We start from the raw sequence: 19,841 nt of genomic DNA on the forward strand, positions 1-19,841 counted from the left end.
TATCCATCAAGGAAATATTTTCTACAGAAGCAGACTGTTCAGCGTATTCACAATGAGAAAAGCAAATGATTTGAAACAAAAAGATTTATGTTTAGTTCTAAGTCTAGCGCTCAGTGGATTTAGACAATTTGTTTAATCTCCTTGATCATTGATTTTCTTACTTCTAAAATGAGGATAATAATATCTATGCTGCCTATTTGATGGGGTTGTTGGGAGGATCGTACAAGCTCATGTATGTCAAAACATTATGAACTGCAAAGTACATCCATTTTTGTTGTGGATTTTTTTAAACAGGATTCTCTCTATCATCCTGAGATGTTGACAAGGCTGATATTGTGCACATAAACCAATGGGTGTGTAAAAGATGCATTATTTAAAGTAGGCTAAACTATGGTGACAAAAAGATGGCGTGATATATAACAGATTGATTGCAATAGCAGATTATTTCTGGTTGGTATTGATTGTTCATCACGGTAATTCATAGACCCAGGCACCTTCCCTCTTGTCACTCTGGCACTCCTTAGTTCATTGCCATCCTCATCCAGCTAGTAGGACTGTGAAAGGAGAATATGGAGACAACACACTTGCTTTTAAAATGCGATGCCCAGAAATGGCACACATCAAGTCCACTCATGTTCTATTGGCTAGAACTCAGTCACATGGCAAAACCACGCAAGAGAGTCTGGAAATTGTAGCCTAGTGTGGGTCCAGGACTGTTGGAAAGATCATAGGAGGTAGAATATGTCAAATCACTGTGAGCTGTGATGCTCATACACATGTGTTTTATGTTTATTCATTGTGATTCTTATCCATCCTGGGAAGCTGCACATCGATTCTAATTCTAATGAATAGTCAACAGTCTCTGCCTCAAAGTTCCTATGGTTATGCCATGTTTGCAGAGAGTGCTTATTTAATTCTAGTCTTTGGACTTAGTTCCTGATACCAGCCCAGCATCATCTACTCAAATAATCCATAAGAAACTGGGAATGCTTGGATGAAACTGCAAATAAATAATAATTACTAAATCTCTGGTCTCTTTCAATTACTTAATTCTGCATTTATAGAGCACCTACCATGTGCCAGGCATGCTGCTAAGTATTGGATACCCAGCAACAGACAAAACATGGTGCCTTCCCTCAAGGAGCTCACAGACTTTATTGTTTTATTTTTCTTGGTTTATCCAAAGATTTTTCTTTGTCCTACTTGGTCTATGGCAGTCCAATATGCATAAATATTTAAACTATTCACTTGAACTCTGTGATTAAAATTTGGCTTCATCTCTCAAAATCAGCTCATGTTTCTCTTCCATCATATTTCTTGGTTCTACTCTATCAAATGACTATCTCTCTGCTGCTTTAGGAGAAGTTTTAGTTCAGTGACAGATACCAAATAGAGTGTACAAGAAATGCCTAAGGGGATAACAATTGTGTGTTGGATTACAAAGCTGCTTTCCACTCTTCAGTATCAGTTGGGATGCTTTGCTTGCTGCTAACAGAAACCCCTGCCTCAACTAACTCAAGCAATAAGAAAAAAACTGATATTTCCCCTAAAGAGAAGCCCTGAAGTGGGGCAGTTTCAAGGTTGGATAATTCAGTGATTCAACCATGACATCAAGGATTCAAACTGTCTGTGTCAACATTGTCACTCAGTATGTTTCCTCATAGTCGCAAGATGACTGCTGTAGCTCCAGTTATTCAGACATCTAGGAAAAGACATGTCTAGGAAAAGAAGAGGAACCATCTTGCGCCAGTTACACCACTGTAGGTACAGGAAAATTCTTCAAGGAAGCTCCCTCTCCTTTGCCCATAATGGCATCAAATGCCCATTCTTAAGTCAGTTGTTGGCAAGGGTAATGGAATTACTGTGACTGTCTAGTTAAGTACAAGGCTGGGTGGAGGAGGGTCTGTTATCCAGACAAAGTCACACTTTTGTTAGCAAGAAAGGAGGATGATGTGTGCATTTGATTTAGGAAAACAATAATGTTGGCTGCACCATCAGTACCCAATTTAATCTCAGACAGTCCTGTTATTGACTCTAGCTTTATTTTTCTAACTCCTCTCCTGTTTTCTAGTTTGGCTATTTTGTCATTTCACCTCTCATCTCTATATACTATCCCATCTCCTAGCTATACTCCCCATCTTAAACACTTTAGCTAGGCTGGTCCACTTTGCTGATACGTAAAAGCAAGCCACAGACACTGTTCACAGGCAGCACATCACTTGCTCTGATGAGATGGATATGATTGTGGGATTTGCGGGAACCACTCAGCTACATGGATGTGCAAGGTAACAGGATATTGGCTTAAATAAAATAAGCTCTGAGTTCCACGGGTTGAATTCTTTGTTCAAAAACTATACCTCCTCCCTTTTGACATGCCCCACCACAGAATACTCAACATAATTGTTAATTCTACAGTTGAAAATTGGTGCCTTAAATCAATGCCAGGTGTTCCACAGAATTGCAGCAAGTTTCTTCATAGGAACAGGTGGGTTTGGGCCTGTGGGCTCCCACATCCCCCACTTACCCAATCCCATCTCAAGTTCTGCTCAGAAAGGCTGGCATGTCTATCTGTTATATATAACACTTTTTTGAACAAACATTTCACCATTTGAAAATAATTTAAAAATGACTCTTAACGGTAATTATTTGGAGCCCTTCATTCCTTCTGCCCCAAAACTGTTTATATTAGATCTTATCTCCATACTTCCAAGCTCTTGACTCCATAGGTTATATCTTTGATCCTACTTTCAGACACTTAAAAATTTAACATACATCCTGATTCTACTTCTTGGCTCTTCACATAGGATTTTTCTTAATATACAATTGTCCGCCTTTCCCCCACCATCTCCCAAAGAAGAGCAAGTGTTCTCTGATATCTATGACAAGAATCTATAGCTCTGATTTCCAGCTCATCTCTTTTTCAAACACCTTAGCTGATTCCTGCTCACAACTGTTCCAGTCCCCTCTGTACCGTGGAAGAAGGATTTGAACACTGGCATAGAATTTCCTTGAACTGATTCTAGGAAGTCCCTTGACACAGCTCTGAGTCTCCCTTAAATCTTCTTACTGCTTGCAACAATTCTTATTTCTATCTCAATTGTGATTCTCCAGGCACCAATCTCTTTGTCTTCTACTGGGAAAATCTCTACTTCAAAAAGCCAACACCTTATGTTTCAAAGGCTGAATGCAATTACTTCACTGACTGAAATCTTTACTATGACTACATTTGCCTCTTTATATATGGTAAATATCTTGCCCACAGAATCTGTGGAATTCTTGTCTCTTGAGAGAAATGAATTTGAACTGGACCTGGTCCTCAAAAAGATGATTGTTGTGTTGGCAAGGGGATGGATGGGATGACCTGGAAGGCCTACTCCAGCTCTAATTTTGATGATGTGATTCTAACCAGATGGGGCCAATGGCATATTAGACGTCTATTGATGCTACCTCTATGCTTTTCATCCTGGGTTTATTCTTCTGGTAACTGTATATTTTCTTTGGCTCGAGCTCTCCATTTGTGATGCACAGCATATGCGTCACAAAAGCCCTTTGTGTCTCACATGGAGCAGGCTGCAAAGAGTTTGTGAAGAAACTGAGCAAATCAGATGTCTGCATCTACATTTTCATTTTCTTATGGAAACACTGCGATCCTTCACAGATTGCAGCTTTCAGTGTATTTTATTTATTTGAATGTGGCCAAAGACATGACTTCTTAATGTTATGGTGTCATGTCTGCGTCTGAATAAAAATAATAAACTGTAGAACAATATCACACCATGTATGGTTTTTCCTTAATAAGAGAGCAGAATAGTTGTTAAACAATAATTTAAAGATAGTTGGATAGTCATTGGATAAATATAACTTGTCTAGAGATTAGATCTTTTACAACTTTAGCAATTATGAATTAGGCATTACATATTACTAGGAAATATGCACTATCTATACTTCCGGAGGTTTATTTTTCATCTACTCATGCTACACTGGGAAAATAAGTGAAAAACAAGATGGAATCTGTTGGTAATAAGAGCTGAAGGATTTCTTTGCAGCTCATTTTGGGGTTCATCAACACGCTGTGTCTCACCATGAGCCCTGCTGTGAACTGAACTGGAGGCTGGCTGTTGAGGTTCAAGCATTTGTACTTAGAATTTTTCCAGCCAAACACGGGATACCTTTTGTGGCAGAACACATTTGATCTCCCCTATTTCTTTTCCATATTGATAAGTGACCTATACTTGCTGGTCTGACTATCTTCTTGTGCTGGGGCCTGATGACTCTCCCTTGCATATAGGCTAACATACAAATTCCTTAGCCTGATACATAAAGATTTTCTTAATCAAACCTCGTTATCTTTCTCATTCTCTTATCTCTTGATATTTCTCCCTGAATACTAATCTAAAAAACATAAAGCCATTTATCATTCCCAAATAACACTTTCTATCATGTCCCAAAGCTGTTAGTCTACTCTTCCTTTTGTCTAGATTTCCCATCCAACTTACTTGCTCTTAAGAAATTCCTATTCATCCTTCAAAACACAACTTAAATGCCATTAACTTTCATTCAAAACATTCATCAAATATCTCCTAAATGTTGGATACTAGGGTTCCTGCCCTCATAGAGCTAGTTTAATCATGCAGGAAAGACAAGAAATTCGATAAGCAAATCCAACATACCATGCACTTTATGATAGGAGTTGTCCAGAGTGTCTGAGATGACACAACAGTGACATAGAGTTTTTAAAAATGTTGTGTTGACCCAGTTTTGACACCCTGGCTAGAGGCAAGTCAGTTCCCCTTCTCAAGCAATTGATGAAGTCCACATCCCCAACCACCTCAACTCCTGGCCTCTTATACTCCAGGCCACTATATACCTACCCAAAGAATCCCAGGATCAGGTACCAGACAGCCAGGGATAGTCCTTACAGCCCAGAGCTTGCTGAAGTTGTTCAAACCAGCCAATCCAAAGCCTGTTTACCCTGTCTTGCCCATTCTTTCTCACAGAAAGCACTATACAGGGTGCTTGCCCACCATTCCCCCTTATCTTCTGCCTCGTGACTGACCTCAATGCTTCCCCATGTGGCCCTGCCTGGCGTGCTGTGTTTTCCCCAGAGAACTGGGAGTATCAAAATTGTAAAACTCTTTCCAATTTCTCTCTCTTGATCTGCAGCTAGCTTCGCTATACTTAACCCAAGGTGATATGGTTAAAATAAGCAGAGGAACATATTGCAAACTGGGGAGGTCACAGGTTGAGGCCTGTCCTGAAAGATGAGTAGCCAGGTGAGGTGTGGCAAGGGGAAGAGGAAGAGTGATGTTGGTAGAGGAACTAGGAGTTGTAGAAGAAACCAGGTATGTGAAGGTCTTGAAGAGAGGCTGCATGAGATGTTCAGGAACTGAGAAAATATCACTGTGGCTGAATTGGGAAGAGAAGAGAGTAGAGGATAGAGAGGCAAGTGGAGTCCCATCATGAAGGCAGTTAGTGGCGCCTCGGTGAGCAACAGCACCTGCTTTAACCACCTGTCACAACACATTTTGCATTCCCTTTGTATCTCTGTTAGCGTTTTGTCTCTTTCACTAGACTTGAATACGTTGAAGGAAGGAACCATGTCTGACTCATCTTGGTAAGTCCGAAACTTGACAGATACATTTTTGGAATGTGAGTTGAAGCCCTTGTTGAATTAAATTCAATCAAACAGACTGACAGTGTCCCTGTGGATGACATCAGGTAAAGGATGCAGAAAAAGCAGAACTCAGAATGCAGTTTTCAAAGCCTTGGAAAATAGATTGGCCTCAGCCCTACAATGTGACACTTTGTTAGGAATTTAGGAGGGTCTAATTCCTACTCAGGTATTTACTAGTATGTGATTTCAGGCCTGTGGTATAATCCTCTCAGTTTTAGCTTCCTCAGCCATAAAATTGATATAATGATACTTAGCTCAGTGAGATTTTTCTTTTGGTGAAATTAGATATTGAAAGTAAAACACAGTGTAATGATGACTAATAATATTAGGCACTTAACAGTACTAATTTTCTTACCTTTCTCCTTCCCAGTTTCACTTACCCCTAGAATGCTCATTCGAGGTGTTTTGAAGCTGTTTGTGTTGAATTGAAATGAAGATTGGAGCAATCTTCACTAATGATACAGTTGCCCACAACTCTTTAGGAATTATTGAATTAGAACTAAATGGAAACTCAAAGAATTCATTGTCCAAATCCTGTAAAGTACACTGGAAAAGAGTAAGGTCAAGGGGACACAACTTTCCCTATTAAAGTTATCATCACAGCCCAAATCCTTGATTTATTTTTCTTGTCTGCTAGATTGCAAACTCCTTCTGTCAGAGACTATATTATCCACCTTTATTCTCTGGTACCTTACAGAGTCTGGCACATAGTAGGTGTTCAATAAGTATCAAATAGTGAGAAGGTAATACAGTAAGTGAGTGAACATCATGAGATTATGCAACCTTTTATTTTTGGCTTTTTGATAGTTGCCTCATGTCCAATTCTTTACCATGTTGATTTCCTCAATTAGATGAAATTTAATATAATATAGTAATCCTTTTTTCAAGTTTAAATCAATTCTACGTAACCAGTAATTACTTCTTAAGGATAATGTCCATGGGGTATTTCTTTTCCTCTATATCTTGAAAATGGAAACTATCAGTGGGTGAGTTAAGAACTTGTATGTTTTTCTTTTAACTGAGTGAGATTTCTAGCAGATGTTTGAACTATTAACCGCTCTCGCCATGACCATACCAAACCTGACTATAAAAAGTATATGAGAAATCTATCACCATTTCTTTTCTCTGGCTGAGGGCTACAGTATGCCCTTACAGTTATTTCACTTCACTTTGCTTTGTATTTACTAAAATAATTACGTGTCCAACAACTGAATGGAGCTCCTCGAGAAGTAATGATGTCCATTACTGAACATTTGGAACAGTATTTGGTTCAATTCAATCAGGATGTCTTTTATTAGCGGGAAGGTTGAAATAACGCTCCTTTAGCGTTCTTTCTAGATATAAAGCTTAAGCAATTCTTGACTCTTTGAAGGAGGATAAACTCTTCTCAAAATTCTATTAGTCAGAAGCTGAATATACTCCAACACTGGCATTTTGGAAAATATTTAAATGATTTTCTTCTGGTTATTTTAGCAATAATGGAATTCAGCTCAGGAAGTTTATGTTAAATCCAATCTCACTGGAGTTTCAGTGAGCTTTTCACCTTGACTGATGGATGATAAAGAGTCAAAGCCTCTTTAGCTGAATTGTGCCTCTTTTTATACCCCCACCTCTTCTGGCTAAAGAGCACATTTCATGTAAATAGAGAGTTTTATTTAATACAGATCCCAATCCAGTGTGGATTCTTTGTTATCAGATTGGACTACTCAGAGGAAAAAATACAGTAGTTAATATTTACAAATACCAACTTCAGACTTGCCCTTTGGAACTTAAAAATATAGTCTCTTGATTTTTCAGCAATAAAATAACTCGGGAGGAACTGTTTCAGTTGAGTAGTGCACAGTTCCATATTTATACTCTGAAAGCTGGTTTGTGGTAAATTGCACAAATATTATTAGTCAAATTATCATTAACATTTTTGAAGTACAGCATGAATTTTTATAATGACACCGGATTCAGAAGGGTGGAAGAATTGATCTGCAGTCCTAAGCTTTGTACTCACAATCTTGTTAAACTGGAGTAATAAATTCAGTTCAGCCATAATTTACTAAATGTGTCTTGTACTTACGAAAATGTCTAAGATATTTCTGGGTATAGAAGAAATATGGGAGAGTGGAGAGAGACGAGAATGATCTGCGTGATTCTGGGTGATTCTTGTAATCTTGCTGTTCCTCATTTTTTCTCTGTTAAATGAGGGTAACAATTTCTGTTTTGTTAGTTCTATAGAGTTAATACGAAGATCAAAAGGGACAGTGTGTGTGGAAGCAGCATGTGATCTGGAAAATAATTTAGCCTTGACTCCTCACTCTGAAGTTGAGAGAGAGAGACTTGAAAAGCAGTCTCACTCCCAAGGCTATCTCTACTGCAATTCACTGGTCAACAGATTGGGTACCTTTCATTTAACATTCAGCATCAGGGTGTGAGCAAACTATGGCACTCTTCTTTGTTTGAGACTTTCCCATTTCCTGTTTAAGGAATTCCCATCTTGGGTCACATTGTCTTGGGAAAGTTAACTGATCTAGTAAACTTATTTAGGCTGGGGTGTTGATGCACAGTGATGGCTGAATGCCATGCGTCTTCATCTGTACACAGGGATAGCAAAGCCTTCAGATAAGAAAAAGAAATATATGCATATATATATATATATATATTTATATGTATTATATATAATATATATGGAGATTTGATTTTACTCAAAGATATTGAGAAAGGGACCAGCCCTGTGGCCTGGTGGTTAACTTCTGCGTGCTCCGCTTCAGTGGCCCTGATTTGGTTCCCAGGTGCGGACCTACACCACTCATCAGTGGCCATGCCACAGTGGTGTCCCACATCATAAATAAAGGACGATTGGCACAGGTGTTAGCTCAAGTCAAATCTTCCTCAAGCAAAAAGAGGAAGATTAGCAGCAGATGTTAGCTCAGGGCAAATATTCGTCAGCAAAAAATAAAATAAAATAAAAGATATTGAGAAAAATAGAATTTTTATATTAAAGCAAATATGGATGTATTTTAAATTAGAAAGCCAAGTCCACATGAAATTTTAAGATAAAATAAAAAACTTAAAATAGATTTCATGCTTTTCATAGGATCCTATAGTTTTATTTCCACAGCACCAGGGGCACCAGAAACTTTCCTCTGTCTTTAGGGACACTTCAAGGGAAATGTTTCACAAACAACTGCCTAACAGGGGACTCCTTCAAAGTAATCTACTTATAGAGTGAGTCTTAGAAGCCTCACCTTATAAGTGAGAACTTGTAAGCACTTCAAAGCTTAGTGGCAAGATGTCACTATTCATAGATTATCCACACAAGTTTCAGAGAAACAGAGATGCAGAAACAGATGTGGAAAGACAAGAAGACAGAGATGACAAGAAAGAGTTAGGAAAGAGAATTTTCAACTCCCTTCAAACAACATTAATCTGGACAGTTGTTTGACTCACTTTCTTGTCTAGACATTCTAGAATGAGATTGACCAACCTAAGTGTCCTCCAGAGTGGACCTCAGAATTTTTGTCTTGTTCATGAAGTGAAATGGATAGATAAAAGAACGGAAGGGAAGTGAGATGATGGAGATTATTATGGAGATATTTAAAGTCTTTTAGCTCCTTATTTATCTTGGTCTATTTTTACATTCGGGGATATTTTGACGCTTTGGAATCTCTGAGAAGGTAGGGTGGTGCAGCAGGGAATTCAAGTCTTGTTTGATCATAAAAAACACCTGGTGAGATTGTTAAAATTTCACGTGCTTAACCCCACATCCCAGACTCATCCGCTCAAGATCTCCAGGTGGAAGCCTGGAAATGTATATTTTTATCAAATGCTCCAGGTGATTCTTTGACTCAGAAATATATGGGAAATACTGGTTTAGCAGAAAGAGATAGAAATGTTGAGCCAGACAGACCTGAATACCTACTCACCAGCTGTGTGACTGTGAGCACATCAGTTTCCATATCTACAGAATGGGAATCACAGTATCTTTCTCGTAGAATTGAACCAAACCATATAAAACCATCTGACCACAATACTTGGTACAAAGTAGACACACAATACACATTCATTTCACTCCCACTCTTCCCCACCAGGAACCCAAGATTTGTTTCCTGTTTTCTTTCCTTTGCTAGCTGCTGAGAGCTACTCCATAACTTAAGAGAAGACTGTGCTCGTCTCCCTCAGTGGACGTGGAGGTTTAGGCAGCACCAGCATACACGATTAGTAAAGGGCAGATTCTCTGAGTCCATTAGAATTCTGTGTTAGCCAAAAATCTTTGCTTATTTTGTTCTTTTTATCCCGTCTTTAAAGGAGTTGTTTGATAAGTAGCAAATATTTCAGTATTCAAATTTTGAGTAGTCCTCTCAAAGTAAAACAAGCTAAAAAAAAAAATAACCCCCCCAAAAAATGTCCACCCCACCTCAACTTCCAAACCTTATTTCCTCATTCCTTTATAAAAGGTCCAGATCAAAGAGGAGAAAGATTAGCCTCTGGAAAGAAATGCAGCAAGAGGGCCGAATACTTACAAAGTAATAGAATAAAGTGAATACAGTTATTCCATGGACAAGGTAATTTCTTAAATGGAAAGAATAGTTGTGTGATCAATGTACATTCCATAAACATCTACTGAGTACTATTATGTATGTAGTAGGCACTGCCAAATGCTAGGGATAGATGATGAATTAGACACAGTTGGTCCTACCTTTAAGGATTTCACAAATTAGAGGAGTCAGATGTATAAAAATAAATGTATGATAGGAACATATCATATTAGTGGCATGATCAGTTTTAACATTTTTTATTTCCATGGACTCATACAAACTTGTGTTAACTCCAAGACAATATTAAAATCAAAACTCTTTTGCCCTGATATATTGCAAGTATAATCAATAGTCTTCTTCTTTGGTCTCAACAATACCATTGAAACCAAGTTATAATCTACATTATCAGTCTTCCACATAAAACACATAACAGTTCTTAACTTACTTTGCCAATATATTTTACATAGCAGCCTCTGTTATTAACTCACTACTCCCTTCCAGCACTTATTAAATACTTGTTCATTAATAGATTGCAATGGTCTTCCATCCCCCAGAGAAGAAAGAGAGCATTAATATTTATTGAACATCAGCTAGATGCCAAATTCATTTCACTAGTTTTCCATACTGAGGGCTGTGCAAGTTGTCTTCTAAAGACTTGGAAACAAGAAAATTAAGATCACCATATGAAGGCTAAACTACAAAGTCAGCACATGGTGGAGGAAATTAGCCAGCCCTAAAAGAAGTTGCCTGAAATAACAGAATGGAAATGACTCAAGAGGTTATTCCAATCTGGAGGTAGCTAGCAAAGTCTGGGCTACATGAGCATGATAAGGTTGAGTTATAGACAACGGTATTAACAAAACGAAGAGAGGGAAAAAGAACCAACTTAAATTAATTAGAATAGAACACCCATGAGAAGGAAGCAGATAAAGCTTTGGCTGATATGTTCCAGCACTGCCTGGAGGAGAGGGTATCTTGGTCAACAGAAGTTGAGTAGGACACACTTAATTTGCCAAGGTCATCCTTATTTTGTAATATCCAGAAGCTATCTTAGAGAACTTCATCAAGATCATTACATTTCTATAGTTTGACTTTCCACTCATCTAAGTAGACTTTCGATTATGACTTAGCTTCCTGAGGAGAATGATGGCAGAGAGGACATGCACTCATCATGAAGATTTCAAATAATCTCATTCCTGGGATACATTGTTTTTCATTATTAAAAATTTTACATGTACATCTACCCCTTCAGTTCTAGATAGATTGTCTCAATCCTCTGTTCAATGCCTTGTGGAAAAGTTTAATATCTTCCTAATCTTTCTGAGCATTCTCCACGGTGAGGCAAAGGGTGGCCACTTATATTCTTGGGGTCATTTTTAGCTCAAATTTGCTATCTTTGCTCACTTGAGGTCTTGTGGCTATTCCTTTACCTTTTCTCTGATATTGATCCAGGAAACTCAATCTCTCTCCTTCATAACCACAAAACTGTACAATATACAAAAGGCAAGGGTAGGCATGGAAACTTTCCCTGCAGTTTTAAGATAATGGCACTTTAGGTCAGTACAAATAACTTTGAGATGAACCTTAGATATCCTTGCCTTCTTCCACTATCGTAGTCATTTCTCTCTCTTCCATCCTTCTCCTCCATTCTCTACTTCTTCCCTCTCAGAACTACCTACATACCTAACTGGACAGACAGACACACACACACACATTTTCATTTTCTTTTGAAGAGATCTCAGTTTTCCCCACTACCTACCCACAATTCAGTTAAAGTTTGAAGTAATTAAATGGTGATCTAATACATTTTTAGATAAATTTCTATGCAACTTCCCAATCCAGTTTCAAGATAGGGTTCAAGTTCAGATTTCCAGTTACAGTAGTATTCTGTTATCTACCTCCATCTTCTGTGCATTTTGGTTAGTTTCTCTGAAATTGATCACCTCTGGGACTGTCATGACTAGGTCACTGGGCTTTCAGAGCAGGGACCTAGGCCTAAGAGTTTAGATCCTACTCAGCTTCAGATGGACTGTCTCCCAGTCAGGGGACAGGCTTTCTTCTTTCTGTTATAGTTCCCTATATTTATATCTTTAGTCATCTCTAAGATTCTAGTTTCCAAGGTAAGTAGCATAGATAATGTCTTTTAATGATTATGACTACTCTAGGCATTAAAATTATTACTATTCTTATTTTATAATTGAAATAAATGAGGTTTAGTGAAGTTTAAGGTATTTACACAAAGTTACACAGCACATAAGAGAGCTGGAATTTATCTTCAGGTTCCACTTCATCCCCTTGCTCTTTTTACACCACCAGTGAAGCTTATATTTTACCTAGAGTCCATTTATATGTCTAGCTAGTGCAAATAGTCCTTAAATTAAATACAAACCCTCTTTCAAGAAATCTTTTCCATGGCTCTTCTAAGATATTATTCTAATGTGGGATTTTTAAAATTTTTGTTCCTGAGGAGTTCAGACTCATCCTTTGTCAAAAGACTAACAAAACTGCCTCCTCTCATCTATGTCCTTTCCAGGACATGTAATGCAACTACACAGAGCCCAATTGTCCCATTTTCCCAAACTGGGCATGAGGTCAGGTATGTGTGGTTATTTGTAGTGAATGTGTCATAAACTGGAACATAATAGTTATGTGCACACATATACAGCTCAGCCCCAAGAGATCTGCTGCAGCTGAACTTAAGCTTTCAAGAACAGGTGGAGAAAACTGAGCTCAAACTAGAAGTTATGATGCACAAAAGGTTTTTGGCTGCATTTATTTAGTATGCTTCAAATTGCTATATTCAATCATATCTATGGATCTGGTTCCAAGTGCAAACTATCTTGAGAAATATCCAGGCTACATTTGGGGAGTAGCAATAATTGCACATATTTAGGTATATGGTCAGTGTACACTGCACCTTCAGAGGGTCAGTTTGGCTCACAGTCTGAGGTCAATAAATATTTGAAGAATGAGACTTCGGTTGGAAATCTGGAGGATGACTTACTCTTGTAGGAAAAGGAGAAAATGGATGTTCTATCCCCATTCTATGGAATTAGAGATGCTATAAATAAAGATCTAACTAGAACGAGTCTCCATGAAGCTTTCACTTACTGCACCTTCCCTCTACAAGTCATGATATTCCCTTCCTGAAGTTGAGTCTTAAAGAAGAAGCCTGAGTTATTGCATAGCATGAGTAGAAGCAAGTGGAGCATGAAAAGCAGATTAGACAGCAAAGTCAGAGACATGCGGTTATAGGAAGAGATGCCTCCATTGAAGATCAGTGAAGAATTTAGTAGGAAAAAGGAGTGTATTAATAACAAAGCAGAGCGGCAGAGTAAGAAGAGGTAAGATTGGAAACGTAGGCAAGGATCAGACCATGGAGGCCTTGAATGTTATGGTAAAATCCTGAGCCTTATCCTGTGGGTAACATCTATTAGTGAACTAGGCAGAGTTCCCTTTCAAAGAATTTTCTTTCAAATCAGAGAGGTGGAATAAACAAACAATCAGCAAAGATCAGATAGGGATATAAAAATAAAATAGGTCGATGTTGAAAGAACACGATTGTTGGAGCCAGAGAGGCCTCACTTAGATCCCAGTTCTACCACCTGTCAACAGTGTGAACTCAGACAAACTATCAGTTTTTTTTCTGATAACAGCAACAATAACAATTCCAGTGCTGTTTCTGGGAAATAGGGGATGCTAAAGTCATTGTCCATTGCTTGTCATGTAGTAGTTACCCAAAATGGCATCCACTGAAGGATCTGGATAGTGAAACCAAGGATGAGAACTACATGTGGGTAGACTGTGCAATTGTATTTTTTGGGACAGCAACATCAATAATAATACTAGCTAAAATATACCGAACACTTCGTACATAGAGAAACTAGTCTACGCACACTTTCCATGCATCAATAGTCCTTTAAAGTACACATTCCTATCATCCTCCTTTTGCAGATGAGAACACTGCAGCACAGAGTTGTTAAGTGACTTGGCCAGAATCATGTGCCCAGCAAGTACAGAGCCAGGATTCCAGGCATTCTGCCCCCATACTTACACTCCTAATCACAGCCTAGTAAGCAGTGGAGCCAGGCTAGGAAATCACATCTCCTCAACTCCAATCCAGAGCTCCAATCCTCTTGCTTAGGATTGGAGGATAGCTGGGCACTGTGTCCTCAGTCAAAGGGGTAAGAGTCTTTGGTTTCTAGCCTATAGTGGCTTCTAATTCCCACCATCAAAAACATTCATTTTGGACACTTGAGATTTCTAAGGTACTGTCTCCACTTATAATCACAAAAAAGTGGTAAGATAGCATTAGTTATTCATAATAGTACTATCATTTATTACATTTGAGTGGCTCTGTGTGGTTCACAAAGCTTTTTTGTAAGTATTTTCATGTAACCCTTATTGTTGCCTGCACTGACTTTAAACTTTTAAACTGGGTTGGATCTTCCAGAAACGTACTTCTACAGACAAACATCCATTGTAAGCAAATAGCCAATGCTACTTAATAGCTATAGTTCCACACAATCAGCTAGGTTCATCCTTCTCCTTCCCACTGCATCACCTTCTCTTTGGTTTGATTTCACCTCGTTAGAGCTGCTTCTATCTCCATCTCCATCCCCTCCCCAAATACTTTTTTCCTGACTCTGTGCTTGGCATTTAGACCTACACTCTTCTCCCTGGGTTCTCATTTAATCCATACTTTGAAGCTCACATATCACAAAAATAAAGTGTCTGATCCAGGCATCCTCTTCTCCAAAGCTGATGACCAGTGACCAGTCGGAGGCTTCAATGACCAGCTTGTGAAGTAAGGATTTATGGATTTCTCAGGTGAAGAAACAGGCTCAGAGAGTTCACGTAACTTGCTTGCAGTTGTAGCAGAACTTTTAGGTTGTCCCTCAAAATCCATTTTTCTGGTATTCTTTTATTTATTTATTTTTTTGAGGAAGATTAGCCCTGAGCTAACATCTGCTGTCAATCCTCCTCTTTTTGCTGAGGAAGACTGGCCCCGAGCTACATCCGTGCCCATCGTCCTCTACTTTATATGTGGGATGCCTACCACAGCATGGCTTGCCAAGCACTGCCATGTCCCCACCCGGGATCCGAACTGGGGAACCCTGGGCTGCCGAAGCAGAACATGTGCATTTAACCAGTTGAGCCACTGGGCGGGCCCCTCTGGTATTCTTTATTGATATAACTTCTGATTTGTAACTAGGCTCATGGCCTGAAATAATACTGTATCGCTCAGCCTCCCTTGCTGTTGTGGTCACATGACAAAGTTCCAATCAATGGGATGTAAGCGAAAGGTGGATACGGCAGCATGAAAGACAGCTGTTCTGTACCATCTGCTCCCTTTCAACTTCATCTTTTTTTCCTTTCAGATGGATGAAGTCCAAGTAGCTTTCTTAAGACAAGCGGTGGAAGCCACATGGTGAGGATGGTGGAGCAATGAAACATAAGATGTCACCTTACTAGTCTTGGACTGCTTACTTCTGGATTCTGCTATATGAGAGACAAATAGACCTCTATATTGTCTGAGCTCTGTTATTTCAGATTTTTTGTCTTTCAGAGTTGACATAAATCTTAACTGATGTAAGATCACACAGCTAGTTACTAGTACAGCTGAGCTTTAAGCTCAGTTCTTTTGACTCCAAATTCAGTTGTTTTTATTTTGCTTCGTCGCAACTGGCATCTTCACTTGCCTTACTTACAGAGCTTCTGTGAAAATGAAATGAGGAAACAGGTAAGAGAGCACTTTGTAAACTGTGAGGCCTCATTTATATGTGAGCAGAAGCAGAATTTTGCATTTGTGGAGAGCTGTGGAAAAATACTTAATGCCTTAGCTTGCTTGTTGGTTGAACAGGTAGGGGGGAAAAAAAACAAAAAGCCATGTTGTGCTAGAGACCTGGATTCCACATGCACCGGAAACTCCTTTGGCTAATTCTTAGGCCAAAAGATGCCTTTCAAGTGGGGAAGGATGAGTTAGTCCTGAGCGTCCAGGACCTCTCTGACTAGCTGTGGTTTAATGCTGCCCAAACTTTTGTGTAAACACACCTACAGCCTAAGTAAAATAGGAAGGATTGGGGATCTGAATTGCCCTACTTGGGATATTCTCTGTGTCCAACAACTCCTCATGAAGGAAATTGTATTAGTAATAAGTCAAATTCCTAGTGCTGGAATTTGAGTTGCTTCAGGAGTGAGTGCAAGGTTTTCAGAGGCTTGTTTGCTTTATGAAGAGTATTGGGGTCAGTCTTTGCTGGCCAGAGGTCTCTAACCAGAGACAGGTTTTCACACAGGGCTTTTCATATTTTCTGTCTTGAGCCAGACTCAAATACCGAGAAGTCTCTTGGGGGTATTTTTGCAAGTTCACTCTTTTTCTTTCACAACTGGCAAAGGCAACAAAAGCCAATGCTTAGAAGGTATGCATATGCTCTGAACACTTTGTTCAGACTCCTTTGAAAGTTATTGGGTTGCATCCCGAAGCAAACATTTGGAACATTCTGGAGTTGTTTTGAGTCCTCATCGCATGATTCAAGTCTGATAATACCCCACTATGAAAATATAGGGCAAAATATAGTCACAGCTCAAGAGGCAAGTCAAGGAATTACAGTCGCTGTTAGGAGTAGGGTGAGGAAATCATAATCATAATAATATCTGACACTCAATGAGCATATTTATGCAGCAGACACTATACTAGCCCTTTACATATGTTGTTTTACTTGATCCTCCTAACAGTTCTATGTGCCAGAATGATTAAAAATATTTAACAGCAAGTAGAACACAGCATTGGTAGGTGAGAACAGATGTTGCGTTTCTGCTGGGTCTGGGTCCTGGAAGTTCCTTGTCTGCCCAGGTATTAACCCTTTAGTTTCTGGATTGTGGGGAAGGGTTACAGGGAAAGGATTAGAAGGGGAAGGACTTACCTCTCCAATCATATCCTTTCCTCCCCCTCTGCCTTCTCCCCCTCTCCCTTCTCTTCTCTTTCCTCACCTCTCCCTTCCTTTTGATCCAGCGTTCTGGAGAGTGACAGAGTGAGTCTTCCACAAAAGGATTATACCAGCAGGGCCTTACAGTTATGATTCTGAAATAAAGAATATGAAACTGAATTAAAACAAATTGGATTCACAGAATAAGGAACAGAGAAAAGAAAGATTGTCAACGATTGTTTAGGTCAGCATTTCTCAAACTTTTTGAGCTTAGGATCTCTTTTAGTATTAAAAATATTGAGGACCCCAAAGAGATGTTATTTACTTATGTTTACTTATATTGATTTATTATATCTATAAACTGAAAAAATTCTAAAATGTTTACTAATTCATTTAAAATAATAATAAATTATGAAATGCTAACATACATACTTTTATGAAAAATCACTATATTCAAAACCAAAATCTCTTTAGTTGGAAGAGTGTCATTGTTTTACATTTTTGCAAACCTTTTCAATGTTTGGTTTAATAGAAGAAGTTTCCTCTCTTATCTATTTCTGTATTCACACATTGCAATACGTTGTTTTGTTTGAAATATTTGTAGAAAATCCAGCTTCACACAGGTATATGGTTGAAAAAAGAAAAAGCATTGTAATTAGCTTTTCAAATAATTCTGGTTATTCTTCTTTGCTACTACAATAAGACTTGCCAGCTGGTATTTTATAAAAGTCAGCTGCAATGTGTAATATGAAACCATATTGATAAACTTTTGGTTTTCTGTTACACTAAAATCCTTTGGTTTATCTTGACTTTTGAATGTATCTTTTACCCATGTATGATTCTGTAACATTGTGTAATGATCATTTGAAAAAATAGTGGGTTATCGAATTATTCAGATCTCCCAAATTAATTTAAGATTTATGTTTGTTAACATCATCACCAATCTAAGTATTGGGAACGTGTCAGTCTCTGGTTGGAGGACCCAAGGTCTTCAAAATTCTAATTTTCACTTTTAAGCTTAAATTTTATCATTGGCGATAAATGCTGCCATTTGTTTTCCTTGAATAGACAGCCTCACTTTCAAGAAAATGTTTTTCAAATAACCAAATTTGAATAAACATAGTTTGTCAATCATTCTTTCAAATAGAAATGATATTTCATGAAAAAAAAGTAGTTCAGTTTGTAATTCAAACAGCTGCACCAGTGTTTGTCCTGGAGACAACCATCAGACTTAGTTCTGCAGCAGAAATGCTTGAGACTTCCTGTTTCACCACACAAAATATTAAAATGTGACTTGTAATCAAGAGATGAGATTTAATAAAATTAATAACTTTTAGTGCTTTATTAAGATCATTCTTAAGTGAAACTAGTTTTTTTCTGCACTTTAAAAAATTTCCTGCAGGGGACTGGCCTGATGGCATAGTGGTTAAGTTTGCATGCTCTGCTTCAGTGGCTTGGGTTCAGCAGGCCCAGATCCCAGGCATGGACCTAGCACCATTCGTCAAGCCACACTGTGGTGGCATTCCACATAAAAAAGAGGAAGATTGGCACAGATGTTAGCTCAGTGACAATCTTCCTCAAGCAAAGAGAGGAAGACTGGCAACAGATATTAGCTCTGGGCCAATCTTCCTCACACAAAAAAAATTTCCTGCAAATGTATAATGGTGAAAAATAGCTAAAGTTCAATTCTGCAGTTGAGGTGTTAACTCAATCGTCTTTACTTTGACAAGTTACTGAGTCATCGGAAAGTGGCAGAGCTGCAATTTCTTTTTCTGACTTTTCATTCAGTAGGCACTCAGTGATGTCAGCTCTACAAAGCTTTTATTAAGCAGTTATTGAGTGGCTTCTTTAGTCAATGCAATACAAATTATCCTATAAGGTGCTTCAATGACTTTTTGATTTTCGTTTGAAATGCCATAACAAACAATTGTTGTCTTGAAGGGCTCCTTGTGCCTTCATTTAAAATATTCAGTTTCTTTTAATTAAACTCTGAATGTTTGATTTCAGAATGACATCTCAATTTAACTGGCACCATAATACTATTAAAGAATGCTGTGTTGCATAAGACATAATCAAGTAACTTTTTGTTGTCTCATTTTTTTATTTATAGTCTCTCCATATTTTCCTCATATTACGGTTTTCTCCAGATTCTTTGTTGCAGACTCTTCTCTAGCATGAGTCAAAGAACTCTCAGAAATATATTTCACTTTTTTCGGCATATTTAGAGTAGATGGTGTAGCTCTGGGTTGAGAGAGCAAGTCTTCTAATCTCTCTTTTTAAGCCAATGATCTATCCTAAAATACAAGTGTAAGTAAGTACAACAAAGTATACTTATTTCTCGTGTTTTTATGTAAGTTCAAGACAAATTTTGGAATTTCAAACAAATGATTTTTGGACAAAAATGGATTATGGAGATTATAGCATGCAAGATCCAAAGAAAGCTAGTGAGAGCACAGTTGAAGTACTAAGAATAAGCCTGAGTTAATCTTGGAAAATGCACACATTTATTCACTAGAACTATAACATTAGAAAACTCTAGAAAAAACATGATGATACACAAACACACATTCTATCATCCATCAGAGTGATATCATCACATATTAAATAATCTGGAAAAGTACACTGTACAGTCATGAAAAAAGAAGAGTAAAAAAGGCAAATAAACTCAATATTATTATGAAAATAGTTTTTACCTTACCTGTCCCTTGAAAGGGT

The 19,841-nt window shown here is 38.1% G+C and overlaps 1 long non-coding RNA gene across 1 annotated transcript in view; it reads left to right on the forward strand.

Annotated features, from left to right (window-relative positions):
* Positions 1-15,942, forward strand: part of LOC111772719 (uncharacterized) — a 40,938-nt gene extending 24,996 nt beyond the window's left edge. The window contains exon 3 of the long non-coding RNA XR_011436825.1: positions 15,582-15,942. This is a non-coding gene — a long non-coding RNA (uncharacterized lncRNA). The remainder of the gene's footprint in view (positions 1-15,581) is intronic.
* Positions 15,943-19,841: the final 3,899 nt, after the last annotated feature.

The sequence above is a fragment of the Equus caballus genome, chromosome 3, assembly GCF_041296265.1.
Source record: "Equus caballus isolate H_3958 breed thoroughbred chromosome 3, TB-T2T, whole genome shotgun sequence".
NCBI lineage: Eukaryota > Metazoa > Chordata > Mammalia > Perissodactyla > Equidae > Equus > Equus caballus.